The sequence below is a fragment of the Nilaparvata lugens genome, chromosome 6 (genome assembly GCF_014356525.2).
Source record: "Nilaparvata lugens isolate BPH chromosome 6, ASM1435652v1, whole genome shotgun sequence".
Taxonomy (NCBI): Eukaryota; Metazoa; Arthropoda; class Insecta; order Hemiptera; family Delphacidae; genus Nilaparvata; species Nilaparvata lugens.
This window is the reverse complement of record NC_052509.1, coordinates 41,680,175-41,695,542: the sequence shown is the minus strand read 5'-3', so window position 1 is coordinate 41,695,542 and position 15,368 is coordinate 41,680,175. Positions and strand designations below refer to the sequence as shown.

Here is a 15,368-nt window from a genome sequence, read left to right as displayed (position 1 = left end):
CAATTTCATCTTTACTTTATAACTTCTTGTACAAAAATTAGTAGAGAATCGGAAGCATTTGCATGTATATAGGACTTCAGCAGATCAAGTTCATCAGAAAACAAAATTGGAAGCTTGAGAAACTTAGTTATGTGCATTACCAATCAATCAATAATAATTATTATGAAGAATGTCATCTGAATTTGGAAATAACATGTTTACTATACTTATCTGTTAGAAATACAAAGTTATTGTCATAAGAGCTCGTCGTATTGATTTCTTTTAGTTGCTCTCCTAAAAATTTAATTTTTCACCTCTAGATAAAATAATACCACTGGAATTTTAATGACGACTCTGTATTTCAAATCAATAGAACAAAAGAATAGAATATCAAATCATTAGAAATATCCAATTTGGCAATTTGAATGGGCATTTTTCATGTAAAAATTGGCATTTGTTCTATAACATTTCCAATAATTGATTTTCAAATAAATGGAAAGTACTCCCAATCACTTCACTTCTATCATTCTGAATGATTCATAAATCATTTCCAATCATCTATTATAGAATGATTGGAAACTACTTTCAAGTATTTTTCTACAATCATTCTGAATGATTTATTAATCAGCTCCAATCATTGATCAACAAATGATTGGAAAGTACTACTTCAATCATTCTAAATGATTCATAAATCATTTTCAATCATCAATTATAGAATGATTGGAAAGTACTTTCAAGTACTTTACTCCAATCATTTAAAATGATTCATAAATCAGTCTCAATCATTAATCAGTCTCAATCGTATGGGAAGTAATTTCAAGTACTTTACTTCATTCATTCTAAATGATTCATAGATCATTTCCAATCATTGATTAACAAATGATTGGAAAGTACTCTAAATCACTCTACTTCAATCATTCTAAACAATTTGTAAATAATTTTCAAATATCCATTCTCGATTAAAGGGAAAGTACTCCAAGCACTTCTGCAATCATTCTAAATGATTCTTAGATCATTTTCAAATGATTTAAAATAACTCTTCTTCAATCATTCAAAATGATTTATCAATTATTTCCAATCATCGATTCACTAATGAAGTACTTTCAAGCACTTCTGCAATCATTCTAAATTATCCATAATCAGTTCCTATCATTGATTTCAAGATGATTCTAAAGTACTTTAAAACACATTACTTCAATAATTTTGAACAACTTGTAAATCATTCTCATGCAGTCCCAATCAGCAAAATCAACTTGAATCGAAATCAAAACAAGCTCATTTTGTCAAACGTGATGGCTTGATTCAAGATTCCATTCGCATGTGTTTTGCTCGAAATGAGTTGAATTCAAGAGTCCGTTTATACATCGTTCAAGCCAGTTTCGAGCTCGAAATGCAGGCTCTAATCAGGCTGGTGCTGCGAGCTAAAATCAAGGTCGCATTGCGAGCTCGATTCAGGCCTGAGATGCACGGTCGAATCAGGATTGAGATGCAGTCTTGACTCAGGCTTGAAACGCATGCTGGATGCAATCCCCCCATTCAAGGCCACCTGGCACACCTTTCACGAAATTCAAGCTCGATTCTATTGTGATTCTAGATCAATTAGAGTCGGATTCAAGCTGGATGATTAGAGTGAATCAATCCTGATTCAAGGCCAGTGCAATCCAATATCAATGCTTAATCATAATTAAAATTTCATCCAGAATTTGAAATAAATCTGTAATTCTTATTATTCATGATTCAATTATTCTTCCAAACTAATGCTCCAATCTTACTATTGCCTTAATACTCTATTTCTATACTCAGTGGACATCCATACATTCTATATAATTATAGATGAAATCCATATATAATATATAGATTATATGATATATATATATATATATATATATATAGACTATATAATATATATATTATATAGATTTCATCTATATATGGAATGTATGGATGTCCACTGAGTATAGATAAGAATTACAGATTTATTATTATTATTTATTAATTAGCATTTGAATAAATTTCAAGAATGAGCCGAAATTAGTAAATAATAAGTTCAAGAAAAGTATTTGGTACGATCGAGAATGTGAAATGGCTAGGAACACAATGTTTGCTTTATTGAAATTATTTAGAAAAAATAACTCTATCGTAGTTAAGAATGACTATTTAGCGGCTGTGAAAGACTACAAAGAAATATGTAAGAGGAAAAAAGATGTTTATTGGGAGGGAGTAAAAACAAAATTAAAATCAGTTAGAGATTCTAAACATTTTTGGGAACTGGTGTGTGAATTTAAAGGAAAAAACTAGGTGAGAAAAATAGATATAAAACCAGAGGAATGGGTATATTATTTTAAAGAGCTATTCACGCCTATTCGAGTATGTGGACCAACATCGTATGCAGAGCCCCATATTACGGATGAGTTATTGGACAAAGCCTTAGATATCAACGAAATCAGGTTATCACTAAAAAAGTTACGAAATGGAAAGGCTCTGGGGGAAGATAGAATTGGTGGTGAGTTTTACAAAAAAGCGCCTGTAACATACATACAATTGATGATAATTCTTTTCAATAAGATTTTTGATGTGGGCAAGGCTCCAGAATCATTCAAAAAATCAATAGTCTTCCCATTGCACAAAAAAGGAGATACGCGAGATCCAAAGAACTATAGGGCGATATCTTTCACCAACTCAATTTATAAGGTATTTGTAGGGTGTTTACTGAAAAGACTAGAGCAGTGGGTAACGCAGAGAAAAATTATTAGAGAGAATCAAGCCGGTTTTAGAAAAGGGTATTCATCAGTCGATAATATTTATGTTTTGTACAACTTGATAAGATATCATTTATGTTGGTAAGAAATAAAAAATTTTACTGTTTCTTTGTGGACTTCAAGGCCGCATTCGACTCTATTGATCGAGAAGTGTTGTTCTACAGATTATTGGAAATAGGTATTTCAAATAAGTTTGTCCGGGTGTTGAGAGCATTATATGAGAAAGTAACATCCGCTGTATGGTGCAAGAATGGTAATGGTCTTACAGAAAGTATTGAGTTTGAGAATGGCTTAAAACAGGGATGTTTAGTATCCCTGATTCTGTTTTCTGTCTTTACTCACGATCTTTGTGAATACATAGGAGGTGGGCTACGGATGGGAGATACTGAAATAAATGCACTCCTTTATGCTGACGACTTGGTGATATTCACTGATAGTATTCACAAAATGCAGAGAATGATAAATAAATTGAGAGATTATTGTTGCCGGTGGAACTTGATATTGAATAGAGATAAATCGAAGATAATCGTCTTTAGAAAGGGGGGTAGATTAAGCCGGAGTGAGAATTGGAGGTATGGAGAAGAAACGATAGAAGTAGTAAACAAGTACAAGTACCTTGAAGTCACTTTCACTTCTACGTTATCTTTGACTAGCCATTTTAAAGATAAAGTATCGATAGCAAAATACGGTATAAATTATCACGTACACCCTGAGTAGCTTCAGAGGTGGGTGATTGATACCCAGGTGTTGCTCCTGGATGACTTCGCTCAGTCGTAATGTGGGCGGGGTAAGGAGGCAAGTCGAAGTTCCTCTTCCTTCTTCTTTGTGCCTCAGCTGGCGTGAACAGCACCTCCTGGTGCTTCTGACGGCGTGAAGGTCGCTCTCTTCTCTGATGACACCACTTTGATGTAATTTTGTATCGGCCTTACGGCCTCGGTTCCGCTCCAGTGGAGTAGGAAAAGGAAGGACAGACAGGATAGGGACGGCAGACAACAGTCCGCTGTGCCCTGGGGAGAAGGAAGAATAGGGACGGCAGACAACGGTCCGCTGTGCCCTAGGGAGAAGGAAGAATAGGGATGGCAGACAACAGTCCGCTGTGCCCTGGGGAGAAGGAAAGAATTGGGACGGCAGACAACGGTCCGCTGTGCCCTGGGAGAAGGAAAGAATAGGGACGGCAGACAACGGTCCGCTGTGCCCTGGGGAGAAGGAAGAATAGGGACGGCAGACAACGGTCCGCTGTACCCTGAGGGGATGGAAAGAATAGGGACGGCAGACAACGGTCCGCTGTGCCCTGGGGAGAAGGAAGAATAGGGACGGCAGACAACGGTCCGCTGTGCCCTAGGGAGAAGGAAGAATAGGGACGGCAGACAACGGTCCGCTGTGCCCTAGGGAGATGGGAGGACAGGGACGGCAGACAACGGTCCGCTGTGCCCTAGGGAGAAGGAAGAATAGGGACGGCAGACAACGGTCCGCTGTGCCCTGGGGAGAAGGAGGACAGGGACGGCAGACAACGGTCCGCTGTGCCCTGGGGGAATGGAAGGTCAGGGACGGCAGACAACGGTCCGCTGTGCCCTAGGGAGATGGGAGGACAGGGACCGCTGACAACGGTCCGCTGTGCCCTAAGGAGATGGAAAGACAGGGACGGCAGACAATGGTCCGCTGTGCCCTGGGGAAATGGGAGGACAGGGACGGCAGACAACGGTCCGCTGTGCCCTAGGGAGATGGGAGGACAGGGACGGCAGACAACGGTCCGCTGTGCCCTAGGGAGATGGAAGGTTAGGGACGTACGGCAGCCAACAGGCCGCTGTACAAGGAGCAGGAAGGTTGTGAGCGGAATGCTGTGGACTGGGGCTCGTCCGGCGTTTAAATACTCCCCCAAAGTGGAGGGGATGGTGTTGTGCCGCCGCCAGAGGCGGTGGAAATCGTCTCGATGCGCGGAAGATGGTGCGCCATCAGTACCTTCCTTATCTCCGCGGTCGGCTAGCTTTGCTGATAGCCGAGCGTCTTTCAATAATATTATTTATTATTTTCTCGTCACAATTTTACTTTGTGACAAAATAGTGTATGGAAGAAACTGATTACAAATAATGAAGTGCCGTTATCAACCAAAAGGCAGGTGTTTAGTTCGGTAAGCAAGGCGACGGTAACATATGCTGCCCAAGTATGGGGGTATCAGCAAAGAGAGGAATTGGAGCGACTGCATAGATTCTTTATTAAGAGACTGTTCTGTTTGCCGGTCAATACACCAAATTATATTTTGTATTTGGAGAGTGAAGAGAATAATATATGGTTGGATACATTAAAATTGAATTGTAGATACATAGCGAAAACGATAAGCCTATCAGAATCTAGATTTATAAGAAAAATAACAATATTGACATCCCGAAGTGAATGCGGTTGGGCTAAGGAATGGAGAATGGAGAATGTTGAGTAGACAATATAATGTGGATTGGATAGACCCTGTAACTCACCCTAATGAATGGCTAGGAAAATGTGAGATTATTATTAATCGAATACACAACAAATTAATAGAAACTTGGTGGGATTGTGCCGCAAATTCGCAGTTTCATTCCATTTATTATAATCTTAGAATGTGTCATCCAGTAAGACCAGATTATATTAGCGACATGCATAGTAGGCGTTTTATCAGTCAGATTTTCAAGGTGAGAGGGTCTTTATTGCCTCTAAATTTTAGGGTGGGTAGAGATTATGAAAGCTATATTTGCTCACTGTGTAATAGTAGGAAAGTGGAAGACACCTATCACTTCATAGGTAGATGTAAAATCCTAGGTGAATTACGTGCCAAATGGTTTGGATGTTGGGTATTAAATGAGGTGGCAGTTCTCCAATACCTGAATGGTAAAGATTGGAGAATCCTGTTTGGGTATGTAAATGAGGCACTTAAGTATCGGGAGTTTTTAGTGTTCGAGTATAATTTCTGAATAAGTACATTTAATATGTGGGATTTGTCATTATTTTGTGCATTCTGATTAACCGTAATTTTTGTAATCAAGGATTTATAAAATTGAGTTTATGTTCACTTATATGATGTATAATCTATGCTTTTTCAAGTATGTATCTGATAATTTAATTCGTTGCTATAATGTATGAATTAATTGTTAAATTAATATTGTAAACAACCAACTCTGGCTGACGGCATAAAGCCATGCCTATTGAATTTTTGACTTATTGAATTGTAAATTGTATCCTTTGTTTTGTATAATAAATTCTATTATCTATCTATCTATCTATCTATAAATGCATTCTCTATTTAATTCCATCTGTAATTACAGATTTATTTCAAATTCTGGATGAAATTTGAATTATGATTAAGCATTTATATTGGATTGCACTGAATCAGATTATTAATATATATTTTATATTTTTAATATTATTCAAATTGAAATATTCTTTAAAATTCTCCTGTGAATAGCAAATTACTTATTCATTCTCTCCTGTCAGGGCAGTCTATAAACTGTCTCTGTAGCTGTATTGATTGAGTCGAGATCGACCTCTGCTAACCAATAACAGCTTGCAGACTGTCCTGAGAGGGAGCAGTGCATGAGTCACTCGCCATTCGATGAATTAATTAAATCAAATCTGCTCTAGTTCAACAGCCCTCTATGCTTGCAACACCTCAAATGGAATACAGTTCATATACATCTGAGTAACACATCAATTATTACTTTGAATATCTATTAAAATATTAAATATGATATATTAATATCTATATTAGTTTATTTTCTTTAAAGCTTAACTTCAGAGTATATCTATATGAGCGAAAAATGTAAATAAGAAAGCATTATTTTCAATAAAATGCAATGATTTTTATTGAATATTACAAAAATTGAATTTTCAATTTATAACAAATTATATATTTTTACTTTGAACTGCTATTGTCCTCGATTTGAGCTTCATGAGGCGTAGTCTCTCTACACTTGGTCCTGTAAAATATGAAATGTACAGTTTAGTGGGATAACTTAATAGGTTATTATGAGTAAAATATAAAATTTCTCGGTAATCAATTCTCAGAATGCTGATTATGTAGCTTAAAAACTTTTATAAGTTGGAGACTGATATACATACTGTAACTTTCAGGATAAGTTATTGGTCGAATACTCCACCTTTTGACATACATAAATGAATTTCAACCCCTCATAAGTGGTTGACCTTCATAAGGACATCTCATTTACATTTATGACAGTTTGGCACCAGTGGCGGTTCTAGGCCTAGGCTGGGTAGGCGGCCGCCTACCCAGTTTTTATGAGATTTTTTTAAGTTTTTCATGTAAACCTACAAATGTTAAATAAAAAAATAAATTTTGGAAGTATATTTAAATGTTTATAGTCATGAGTTATATTTTACATGATTCAACAGAAAATTGTTTTTATTCTATTCTATTACTATGCCACATTTGCAGTGCGTGAACGCAGGGCTTTCTATGCTTAGAATGGGGAATTTCTAAACTCTACCAGTGTAATAAATTTAACATGGTTTGTGTTGTTGTGGAATGACATACATTTGACTTTTCAATATGGCCAAACAACTACAACTTTCAAGTTTTTTTAATAGAAAAAATAAGGCTAACGTGAAAGATGTCCCAGACACAGACGAACCTGAACCACCAGCCAAGGTAAATAAAGTGGATATTGGTAAAGATGACCCTAAATTCGGATCTGCTAATGCAACATCAAGCTCACATTGAAAACATCTAGAACCACTCCGGTTTACAAGAAGGGTGACCACCAGAGCCTAAACAGCTACAGGCCTATATCCATCACTCCAATCTTTGGTAAGGTGGTTGAAGCAGTCATCAAGCCCCAACTTGAGGACTTCTTTGAGAGGAATAACCTTTTTTCAAACATGCAATTCGGTTTTCGCAGAGGGAGGTCTACTTTTGATGCGGTAAATCGGGTTGCTGAACGGATTGGTTCAGCATTTGAGGATGGTGAATCCCTGGCACTGACTCTTTGTGACCTAAGCAGAGCATTTGACTGCGTTGACCATGGAATTTTGTCTGATAAGCTCCATTACTATGGGATTGTGGACTCAGCTTTGTCTCTATTGAATTCCTACCTGACTGGGAGGGCACAAGTGGTGTCTCTTGGAGGAGCTTCTTCCAGCCCACTTCCTGTGAATTTTGGAGTGCCACAGGATTCAATACTGGGACCAATCCTGTTTATCATAATGATAAATGACTTGGACAACAACGGCTTGACTCTGCTATTTGCTGATGATACGTCCTTATTGTCATCTCGAGTGGACCTACAGCATATGCTAGAACTGTCAGCAGAGCATCTCCAATCTTCAACCTCATGGTTCCAGGCAAATCGCTTTCAGTTGAATGAGAACAAGACACAAAACATAATCTGCAGTTTGTCTCGCAGCCTGCCAGCTGAACAGGACCCTGTAAAGCAGTTAGGGTTTGTCTTGGACTCAAAACTGAACTGGGCTAGCCACATCCAACAAGTGACCAGGAGGCTGTCGCGAATTTGTTTCTTGTTGCTGAAGCTGAGGGGACATGTGACAGAGGCATATCTGGTAATGACTTACCATGCACTTTTCCACTGCCATATCTCCTATGGTCTGCTCATGTGGGGTCATTCAGCAAGGGTGGTGGAAGTACTTAAGCTGCAGAAACGGGCTGCACGGATTATAACTGCTAGTGAACATCGAGCACACTGCAAGCCCCTTTTTGTAAGACTGGGTATTATGACAGTTGTCAGCCACTTCCTTCTTCTCTGCCTGCTGCATGTCAAGAAGAATCATTTGTTGACTCGGAATGATGTGCACCATCACAACACTAGGCATCGAGAGCTGCTTGACATCCCGAGGGTACGTCTTCAGAGGTCGCAGGTGTGTTATGGGAGTGCAGCATTACGCTACTTCAATAGACTGCCTGCAGGAGTGAAGCAGTTGGATTTGCGTGATTTTGAGAGAGTGGTGACCGGATTTATGAGAGTCAGAGCCTACTATGAAGTGCGTGAATACATGAGTGATGATCTGACTCAAATTTTAACTACTTAGTCACTTTCTGCCATCTTGATCTTGACTTGAGTATGAAAGTGTTGTTTTTATTGTGTAATGACGCCATCGATCCCACAGATGTGGGTAATGGATGAAGAAGGAGGTATATAAGGTATATAAGGTATGAATAGTGATGCTCAATCAAGTGCCTGTATATTAGATAGGCCTATGCCTCTTAAGAATCTTGCACCAAGTACTTCAGCATCTGACGGGCCTACCCAGCCTAATATCAATATCGTATTTAAAAAGACATTATTTGGAAACACTCCTAGATCTTTTAGTACTACATGGTATCAAAACTTTAATTGGATTGAGTACTGTCAAGAGAATGATTCGGTGTTTTGTTTTCCTTGCCGGCATTTTACAAGTTCATCTGGAAACCGGGAGGACACGTTTGTCAAGTTTGGCTGTCATGATTGGAAAAATATAAGTCGAAAATGCCAAAAACATGAACAATCTAATGCTCATAAAGATTCAATTACGAAATATAGTAGCCATTTATCATCACAAAAAAAGGGACAGTTGTGGCCCAACTAAGCGAACAATCTCAGAAAAGCATTTCTAATAATAGAAAAGCAGTATCTACCTTAAGCCAAGTAGCTCTGTTTTGTGCACGCCAAGAAATTGGTTTGCGAGGTCATAGTGAGTCAGGGAAAGAGGAATTTGATACAAAAAATAAAGGGAATTTTCTTGAACTTGTAGAGTTACTCAAAGGAGCTTCTAACGATATTAAATTTGTTTTCGACAACCTACCAAAGAATGCTACATACATGTCCAAGGACTCACAGAATGAGTTTTTGAGCATTTCAGCTAAACTAGTTCTAAAAGGGATTATTGATGAGATCAATGAAGAAAACAACGGTTTCTTTTCATTAATTGTTGATGAAGCAATAGATGTTTCAACAAAAGAGCAAATGTCTGTTTGTGTCAGATACACAAACAAAACTAAACTGTTGGAACGATTTTTGGGCTTTGTTGAGTTAACCGAGTTGTCAGCAAAGTCTCTCTTTTTGGAGATATCACAATTTTTGGAAAACAGTGGTTGAATATTAAAAAGTGCGTCGGCCAGGCTTACGACGGTGCTTCAGTTATGAGTGGCCATTTGACTGGAGTGAATGCTTTGGTGAGAGAAGTAGCCGAAAATCCATGTGTTTATGTTCATTGTTATGCACATAGGTTAAATTTGATTTTGGTAGACACGGCTAAAAATGTGAAGTTAGTTGATGATACGTTAGGATTACTAGAAGCAATTTATGCTTTCCAGTCAGCTTCTACTCTGAGACACCAAAAATTCAGGGATGCTCAAGAAAGGGAAGATCCAAAGAAACGAATTTTTGAAATGCCACAGCAAAGTGACACTCGGTGGGTGAGCAAGTACAAGGGAGTCATGTACTTCAAAAATAATTTCTTGTCTGTTTTATCAGTTTTAGATAGTTTTACCACCTCGTTGTGACAACACAACATCTAACTAATCTTTCAATTTTATCTATTGAACGAGAGGAAAGTGAAAGGCTGATTAAGAACCCTGAAAAAATTTTAGAGGCGTTCAGCAATGTTGGGCAAAGAAGACTACAGTTGTAAATATAAAATGTATTACTCTATGTTCTAAATAATGTTAAAGTGTAATAAACCGTTGATTTCATGAATACTAAAATGTGTATTTATTTCAGAAATTTCCTTCGATATTCCAAATAAATAGCCTATCAAATTGAAATATTATTTCAAAGAATGATTGAAACAGCAAAATTATGGTTAGGCCTATTAGCAAAATAGTGTCGAATTGAACAATTATATATGAGTATTAACAATTTTTATATTTATTAATACATCTTCATTTAATACCTATATGCTTTGACGTCTTTTTTACATGAATTACTTAAGTAGCCCTACCCTAGGTCTATGAATAGACCTACAGTATGATAAGTTTTGCCTACCCAGTTTTTTATGTCTAGAACCGCCACTGTTTGGCACACTGTCAAACGAGAGAATAAAGGGGAGCATTTCGGGAGCATCTTTTGAAATGAAATGTAAAAATCTGGTGTGGCGCACTCACACAACTTTCCTTGCCGTTATGAAAATTGATCACCTGATGCTATTGTTCCCGCGCATCTCAAGTCTACTATTCAGTGATTTGAGCCAGCTGGTAACAGGGTAATAACGCTGGAGACACACAATGAGGTCTGCTATCTCAGTGGATGATTTAATAGAATCAACAATAATTTGCAATTGAATAATCACATTTTCTCGAATTTAAAGCTTATTTTCAATTTCAGGTGAAAATGTTACTGAACATTAATTGTAGAGATTTTCATGCTCAATCTACTCCACTTGATTTTTTTTGTTTCAATTGTATCTGAAGCCTGATAATTGGGATTCTATCTGCATTGATGAGGCGGAGCTCCTGAAATTTTTACAGATATGGGACTTGTAACAGTTGATAGAGCTTATCAATGACTATTTTAGGTATGAATTTGATCAAAATCGTTGGAGCGGTTTCCGAGAAAATCACGGAAAACCTTGTTTCTGACAACATTTTCGCCATTTTAGCCGCCATCTTGAATTGCATTTGATCGAAATTGTTCGTGTCGGATCCTTATAGTGAAAGGACCTTGAGTTCCAAATGTCAAGTCATTCCGTTAATTGGGAGATGAGATATCGTGTACACAGACGCACATACACTCATACACACACACACACACACACACACACACACACACACACACACACACACACACACACACACACACACCACACACACACACACACACACAAACACACACACACACACACACCACACACACACACCACACACACACACACACACACACACATATACACACACACACACACACACACACACACACACACACACACACACACACACACCACACACACACACACAACACACACACCACACACACACACACCACACACACACACACACACACACACACACACACACACACACACACACACACACACACACACACACACACACACACACACACACACACACACACACACACACACACACAGACCAATACCCGAAAACCAGTTTTTTGGACTCAGGGGACGTTCAAAAGTATAGAAATTTAGAAATTGGAGTACGTTAATTTTTTTTCGGAAAGCAATACTTTCCTTACCTATGGTAATAGGGCAAGGAAAGTAAAAAGTACCAAACAGATTACTAAATAAATAATTTATTATTAATAATCATTTTTTCAATGTGTTTCGTTATTCATCAAAAAAAAGTGTTGTTTTAAGTTTTATTACTTTGAATGAAAAAAGACTAAGAAATTGTCAAAAAACCACTGATTTATTGATAATTAGAAAGACCGGTTTCGGTTATTACACCATTGTCAATCTCTGATAAACTCATTATCGTCAATAATATTAATAATACTGCACTGAGCAGAAACAAAAACACAATACAAGAGCAACGTGTTGGCACTACGCTTTCCAGTAGACAACTGAAATAATTATTTGTAACCAGACAGTTCAACGTTCTAAAAATAACTTGTAACCATGGTGAACAGTTCCATGATTTCGCTAAATAGGTTCTAGGTATATATCAATTAATAAAGTCTTAAACAAATATCATTAATACAAATGCTTGCAACTAGCATTCCGGGCGACGATACAACTATCAATTTTCACAAACAATTGTCAAATAAGAAACAATCATTTTTAAATATTATTGGACGACCAGCATAAAATTAAATAAGTTCGCTTCATTTTGTCATATTATTGTTTAAAATAAGTCCAAAACAAATAAGTTACCAGCCTTTTCACAAATATTTATAGGTTTTACCGATTGAATATAATGATAGATTCAAGGACTTTCTACACTTTTCGAAATGAATTAATGTTTTCAAAATACACATTGATGTGGAGCTTGTTTCTTTCTGAATTGAATAGCAAATTCATATTTTTTATCAATACAGCGGTTTTTATGTGAGGAAGTGATATTTGACGCGGTGTTTTGTATGTAATTCTTATGGGAAGCCGGCGTTTGCCACGTAGGCTCATGCCATCTCATCCGCGTATGTAAACGCGATTGAGGCAACCTGCTATACACTATCCTTGGTTTACACTCACCATTCTATATAAAGACCGAGTGGCACATAAATATATGTGTCACAAGTGAAAAAACCCTGAAATTTGAGAAACTTGAGGAATTTAACGATCTTCCAGAGTAATTCAAATTACTGTTAAGGAAATATTCATTTCAACAGGTGATATGATTTGGAATGTGTGGAGTATCCTGTATTAATTGACTGGTATATATCATATATGAAGTAAACCTAATTTTTTATTGGGAGGAGTTGATTAGTCATGTCGCACATATATGTGCCACCCAGGAGCGAATGTGCTATTCCTTTATAGTCGAATATATGACATTTTTGGTTATGTAAATATGGATGTTACTTATTTTTATTGTATATGTTAATTTTTATATGTTAGCAAGGTTAGCGTTTTAGGCAATATTTACACTGCACTGTAGTAGATAGCCGTATTTGCTTTTCAAACCATACCTGTAGGTATTTAAATAAAAACAGAAATTCAAGTACCCATTTTAAAATTGGCATATTTCTTTTTAGAAATAAAAATATTAGAATAATATTATTTTTATTTTCCTTTGATTTCTATTCTCAAGTATTATTCAAAAGTAGCCCTAAAGAAAAAAGACTATAGGTATGTTTTATCCCAGTAATGCGTTCACACTAACTCACTCAAAGTTGCAACCATATTAGTCCAGTCAATATAGACATGAAAAAGAGGGCCTGCTAGTAATTTATATTTTATTTCTGATTTTTATACCTATATTTTTTTAAACATCAATGAAAATTAAACTTGAACTTTCAGCAGTAAAATTATAAAAACATTTTGAGACATATTATTCATTATCAAAATTTGGGAATAAAATAGTTTTGGGCAAAGCCTGCTATTCTTTCCAAATTATATTTTTATGATTTGTGATTGTATCCACAAAAGGATAAATAAATTCAGAACCAACCAATATTTGCATGATAAATAATTGTCTTGTTCTATATAGATACAGAGTGGCCCAAAAACCTTGTATTTTCGATAAAATGGATATTTTCAGAGAATATTTTTTTAATAGTTCAACAATACTATCAAGAATCTATCCTCTAAATCTCAAGGATTCATCTTTTACCGAATTTTAAATGTTCTGTCCCAAAAATTCAAACTTTAGGCTCTCATATCTCAAAAAGTAATGATCGGAAAAAATGTTTTCCTGAGAATACCTTTTCATTTTGATAGGTTGATGATATACAAACCGAAAAACTTTGAAAAATATCTCCAGTATAAATTTCATTTTTAGCCTTTGCACAACCTTAAACCGACTCTAGCCGCGGTTCACACTTCTGCCAGTTCACTCATTCGTCAAACTTCTTGTAACATATCCAACATTATTGAGATTTATTGTGACTTAAGTCTCCAATATGGTTCTTTGGAGATTACTATACTAATTTGCAGCTTGTTTTACAATAAATTTTTGCTTCATATGAAATTAAAAATCTGAGCCTATTCAATTATAAAGTTATCATTTTAAAATTTTGAAACTGCTTTAGTGATTAGGAAATAGTATAGTGCAACCTACTGAAAATGGTTTCCATCAGATGTAGAAAGGAGTTTTAAATCTAAAACTGTAGCCTAGTTGGCAGCATATTCGTCTGTCATGGTGGATTTTGGTATATGCGCCTGCAGTTCTATTCCCACCTTTGCCTGAAATCAAATGATACATTAAATGTATGAAAGCAATTTTCTAATTGAAAGGAATTTTATAAGTGATAGTGAATGATATAACAATAAACCAATACAAGAGAGTTTTCAAGGACCTTATATAGTACTGAACTAATTATCAAATTGTAGCCTATCAATGAGAATGATTGCTTCTATTTACAATTCATTTAAAGTATTTCTCAAGGGGGTTATTTTATACTGGTCATATTGGAATAAATATGGTTTAATCTAATCAAAATATTAGAAAAAATTTAGTTCATATCCCTAACAAAAATGTAACTATAGTCCCTAATAAATATAACTAATAATTAGTAGGTAGGCCTATTATGGTAGTTCTATTATTGTAACATTTTACAATAGCTTCTTTTATATCATAACCATCCATGATATTGAATCAATCTATTATAATATTACTGAATCATATAATCACTAGCTTAAAATGTATTGAATCATGAAATTGAAACCACTAACTCAATAGTTTTTTACAAGTTTAAAGTTAACCAACAATGGTAACAGTTTAATCAACTGTTAGACCCGGTTGCACAAAAGCCGGTTAAATTTTAACCGTGATTAACTTCACGAGAACCAATCAGAGAATGCGTTTTTGATAAAACGGCTTCTCTGATTGGCTCTCGCGGAATTAATCACGGTTAAAATTTAACCGGCTTTTGTGCAACCGGGCCTTAGTGTTTGAAAATGATAAACATTCAACTTATACACACTAAAAATTGCAATTACTGTTATATTAGGGTTATTAATAGGGCTTGACATAAAATCTTAAAACTGCTCCAGTAATTCTTGAATATAGGCTATTGTAGGTAGCCTAAGTTTGTT

At 36.2% G+C, this 15,368-nt stretch overlaps 1 protein-coding gene across 2 annotated transcripts in view; it reads right to left on the bottom strand.

Moving 5' to 3' along the window:
• Positions 1 to 15,368, bottom strand: part of LOC111049588 — a 267,778-nt gene that overhangs the window by 161,068 nt on the left and 91,342 nt on the right. The gene's annotated exons all lie outside the window — the stretch shown is intronic.